This window comes from Pinus tabuliformis, chromosome 6, assembly GCF_031772625.1.
Source record: "Pinus tabuliformis cultivar Carrire ecotype Pingquan chromosome 6, CPIR1, whole genome shotgun sequence".
Lineage (NCBI taxonomy): Eukaryota > Viridiplantae > Streptophyta > Pinopsida > Pinales > Pinaceae > Pinus > Pinus tabuliformis.
The window spans coordinates 454,970,913-454,976,691 of NC_142292.1; positions in this window are offsets into that span (position 1 = coordinate 454,970,913).

The window sequence follows — 5,779 nt, forward strand, 5'->3', positions numbered from 1 at the left end:
GTGATGTGGATCAGAAATAATACATCTAACAACTAGAGTAGTGTGGAAAAATTAACAATAACTAGAAACAAATAATATTGATTCACTAGTATTGGACAAAATCTATTGGTAAAATATATTTTTAATATAAAAATATATAATATTTAAATGATAATAAAGAAAATTATAATATTTATTATAAATAAAAATAAGTACAAAATATTTCACCAATCAGGGTGACAGAGTGGGTAAACAATAATAATGGTGTTGTGGTGTGAGGACTGCTCACCGCAGCTCGCATGATCATAGTGAAGAACATGGAGAGGTCTTGTATACCAAGAGGGATGTCAGATGGAAGAAGTGGTGTGAGGAATGTTGGGAAGAGGAGAGGTGGTAAGGACGGTGGCGCAAGGAGGATGGGATGGTAGGTAGGTGTGACAGAGTATGAAAGCGGGGGTAAGGAAAGAAGGATGGATAGATTGCAAGGGAGAAGGCGAAGGAGAGTGATGGGCAAGCCAGACACGCATTCAACAAACAAGAAGACTAACCTCGGGTATGTTTACTGTCCCTTCTCTGTAATTTGCAAAGGAAATTTCAGTAGGATGGGAGGTGAAAGGAACTGGGGTAAGGGAGGGAAGGAGAGACCTCACGTAGAGGTTATGTTGTGCAAACAGAGCTGTAGTAGCGAGAGGGAGCGGCCCGGTAGCTCTGCTTCGAGGCTGGAAAGGATGGAGGGCTTAGCAGATAATAGGGAGGGGTGCTTTGGGCTCAGGGCTAAGGATAGAAAGGCTAGAGAGGATTGCATCAGGGTGGCAAGGAGGTCTGAGAGCCAGGATAAGATCTTCAGGCAGAAATTCGGGGTAGGTAAGGCAAGATCGGGTAGCAGGGAGGAGCGAGCTTGTGAGGGGAAGTCGGGCAGGAAGCCAAGAAAGAACGGGGTGACCTTCAAAGGGGGTAATGCTGTGAAGAGAGGGAGTGGTGTCAGCGAGCTAGGTAGGAAGGGAGAGAAGATTCTTAGTTGGGAGCTCCCTGTGTCCATTATCCTGAGGCTGTTTAGAGAGGGGGTCAGGCCGAGGGAACCCAAGGAGGGAGGTCATGAACAAGGAGGAGAGACAACAAACAGGGGTCCGAATGAGAAGCAAGACAGAGAGAACAGGGAGAAGGGGAGGACCATCCCTGGCTCACTGGAGTACTTGGGAGCAGAGGAATGTAGGCATAGGAGAGATAACATAGGCAGACAGAATCCCTGTGAAACAATTGGAATTCGGATGGGTATTGGTTGTTTTATCCTTACTCTGAATTGTGTCCATTGTGAACAGCTAGCAGAGAACTCGGAGGAAAAACGGAGGAGTGGAGAGACCTCATCCCTGACCCAGGAAATACTAGAGGAAGAATTTCTCAATTTAAATAGACCTTACATTTATACTAGCTCATGAAGAGGCTGGTTGGTAAGGCAATGGAACAAGTGTTTTGATGAATCTTGGATCAATAGCCATCAGTTGGAGATCAAGCAGAAATCTATTCCTGTTGATTCTACCACCGAAGTTGAATATGTTGCAGTAGCTCAAGCTACAAAAGAAATCATTTGGCTTCGCAAAATACTTAAATACTTGTAGGAGAAACAAAAGGCTTCAACTCCACTACTCGTCGACAACTCTTTTACTATTCAGTTGGCCAAGAATCCCAAGTTTCATGATCGAAGCAAGCATATGAACACCAAATATCACTTGATTTGACATTATGTAGAGGCCAAAGTTATTCATCTGACACATTTTCCTACTTCAGAACTGATCACAAACATATTTACAAAGCCACTGGGATGTGAAAAGTTTGAAAAGTTTAGAATGTTACTCGGCATGTCATATGTCTCTTCGGATTAAGGGGGGAATGTTAACTAATCCTTTGGGATTGTTATTGTATATTGTATAATATGTAATTAGTTTTACATTATGTTTTTATGGTTAATAAGTTACCAAGACACATTTGTCTCGTGCTTAGATTGTGCATGTATAAATAAGTAATTTTATCATTGATATGATGCTCCTTCATTGTGTTCCTTCATTGTGGAGTTTATTTGGGCTTGTACAATGTTTACCCTTTATGAGTTACTAAGTTATAAAGATCATTAATATTACAAAGACTCTAAAATTGTTCTTGATTTGTTCATACTAAGAGTATTTTAAGAGAGTGTTTTTCATCATCTATATTACTAGTAAGACAAATTATAATTTTTTTCTTTCTATTATTTTCAAGTTTTGTCAAATACTCCTTCATTATGAAACTCTTGAAGATTTTCATACAAATTGCTTACAGGGATCATATATCTTGAAGTGCGAACTTATTTTATAGTAAAAAGAGATTTGATCTCCCTTAACACTTAGTATATCTAGAGTTAAAATCAATCTAAGCTAGTTTTAAGAAAGCTAATTTTCATTTTTTAACTACAAATATAAATTTAATCTTTTATCTTATAATTAGTTATTTATTATACATTTTATCTTATTCTTTATATATTAGTGGCACCATAATTTTTCTAAAAGTATAATTGTGATATTTATTTTTACATATGTCTCGCTCTCCAAAGTCTCTTTTATGCATCCTCTCTTAAGTTATCTAACTTTAACTAAAATTCTAATATTTTTAAATAACTTGTTTATCTTTCTTTCCTTAGTGGCTGGGGAACCACAGCTTTCGCTTCCCTCTGGTCCATCCCTCTGCTAGTTTCACGATGCCATGGATTTAATCTCCATTGGCGTTGCCATTGTCACCTTCTACTGGTGTTGTCGTCGTCGCCTTCTGCTGGTGCTCTCATCAGTCTTGTGACATGCTTGGGTTTTGGTGGTTTCGCTATGGTTAACTCTACTTTTCTCATCGAGATCCCTTTTCCTTTGTGGGTTCTGCTATGTCATCATCATCTCCTCTAGTTTGGGCCTCATGCTACTATGAATCTGCTCAGGGTTTCATTTGGATACATTATCATGTCGTCGCTACCTGTGCTCCTTCTCTGGTGACATTTTTGCAGTTGCTTGCTATGGTGTTTTCGTTGGTTCTGTTGGGGTTTGTTTTCTTTTCCAAATTATGTTTGATGCCTGGTTTAGGGCTAATTGTATGGGCTTACAGGGCAACCTGGGCCCTATTTTAAAAATTTGTGTGGACTATGCACAATACAATTTGTCTCTAGGGTCTTTCGGCTCACCATTATTGTTTTCCAATTCTAGGGTTTTTATTTGTTGACCCCTACATAATTTTTGTAATTTTATTATTTTCCAATTTGAAGTTGTTTTATGGCTCTAGGGTTTTTATTTGTTGAACCCTATGTTCTTTTTGTAATTTTTATGTTTTTTCAGTTGGGAACTGCTTTTTATGTTCATTTTGTACTTTTTATAGTTGTTTCAATTGGGAACTCGTTTTTATGTGCTTTGTGTTCGATTTTTCTTCATGATATAAGACATTTTTCCTCTAATGTGTTCAACATTTACAAAATGTAATTTTGTCTTCTATTTTGAATGAATAAAGTTATAAATATATTTTTCTTCATAAAAAGAAAAACACAAAACAAAACTTTTTTATTTATTAAACTTTACATCTTTTTAATTTTCTTAATTAACTTTTGAATTCTCTAGAACTTCAAATTTTACAACCATAAAATATGAATAAATAGTTAACAAAATTAAATGAAACTTTTTTTTTAATTTTTTCTGGACACTAATATAATAGAGCTTACACTCTAATATAATAGAGCTTGTAGTGTAAATAAATCATTATCCTTTTTTTTAATGTTTAAACAAAGGACTAACTAAACCAATGTCTTACTCCTATTACATGGAGTCAATTCTAACGGTTAATGTTATAACTCTTAAGTAAACGACATTCACCAATAAATCACTAGAAATTTAGACTTTCTATTGACATTTACCAAACTTCCAAAAACACTAAATAATTCTAAAATATTTAAAATAAAATAATTAAATATTTTTATATAATTATAAGTTCAACGATGATATGCTACCTCCACTGTAAAAAGTTAATTGTAAGAAAAATATATGTGAATTTTATAATTATAGTTAAGCTTGCGAGGTAGCTTAAAAAGTATTCACACGAATTAACTAGAGGCCATAGAATTTAAAAATATAAATATTTCCCATATAAGTTTATTTGAAATTTACTATCAGTGAAGACTAAAATAATGATAAATTTATAATATTATAGTGAATATTTAAGACAATGATATATTTATAGGAAAAAATCTAAGAAGTATGGAAAAGTGGAAACAATAAAAATAAGAGAAAAACAAAATATTTAAGGAATTTGAGTAAAATTTATAAGAAAAAATCTAATAAATATGTAAAAGTGGAAACAATAAAAATAAGAGAAGACAAAATATTTAAGGAATTTCAGTAAAATTTATAATAGTTTGTATAGATGAGTTTATGTTTTTTTCTAAAAAGTTATACTTCTAAATTTAGGTAGGTAAAATTAGGTAGATTTTTTTTTTGATAGATAAGAGTTTTTGTATATAAGTTTGATATTCACATTGATCATAAAATTGGATTATTATTATTTTTATAAAAGTAATAGGATATGTTATGTTTTATTAGTTTTTGTTAAGGCATGATATTAATAATGTATTTGTCTTTTGACTATTATTAGTTTAGCATTGACTAATATAATTTATAATGTTTAACTTTGAAAAACAAATATTTATTTTTCAAGATTATTGAAAAAATTAAATTATTATCTCTATCATTGGATATAAGTATTTGATTTCTGTTTGACTCACCATTAAACAATTGTTTGATTAAAAATCAAATAAAAAAATATAATGTTAACCTTATAGAATAAAAAACTTTTTTTTTGTAATATTTTAGTTTTATTTCTTTAAATTATGATTGGTTGATTTAGGTTGGCTCTTATTCCAAATGATACCTATGTACTGTAAAACGGTAAAAAGATGAGACATCAATTTACTATCCATGACATTTTGACGTGCTTACCAGTCATGGATCTTGGACCACATGGACACATGTCCAATATCGCAAAACGCCCACATTTTTAACCACTTTTAACTGAGACATCAATTTAAAATCCTTGCTATTTTGACATGCTTACGAGTCGTGGATCTTGGACCACGGGGACACGTGTCTAGTCACACAAAGCGCCCACATTTTAAAACACTTTTAACTAATACTCAATGTCTAGGCCCACTTTCTACTACAATGTGAAACCTCAATATACAATGTTGAAATGGAACTGAATAAAATCTTTGTTTGTCGAATTTAGAAAATATGCTACAACGAAATATTTTTGTAGAAAGAAGAAAGAAAGAAATTATTTAAACCTCCACGAGGCTAAAGATAGCCTATGGGAGAGATTTCTTCTTCATCTACTTGATGTATTTGGCCCTTTTTCTGTGAAGCTTCAAAATAAATGCTCTCATATTCTCGACAAACCCCTCGCTAAATAGATTATCCCAAGGGATAGCTTCCAGCTTATCTGCATAAATTTCCCCGTTGTCTTTGAAGGCCTCACATTCTAAAATGAAATGTTTTTATGTTTCCCCTTTTCCGGAAGAACAAAAAATGCATACTCTTTCTTCCCACACTTCCTTTCGCCTTTTCTAATGCCCTCTTTCACAATGGAGTTTATGAGAATTAGTCCTTAACTGAGAAATAAGATTTTTGGCTCTCCAAGAGGTATTGGTGTCTATGTATGCTTTCGGTTGATGACTATGAGTGTGATTGTACACTTAAATATAGTATTTTTTTCTTTCTTCCTAGCTCCTTATCCCAAGTACACTTGT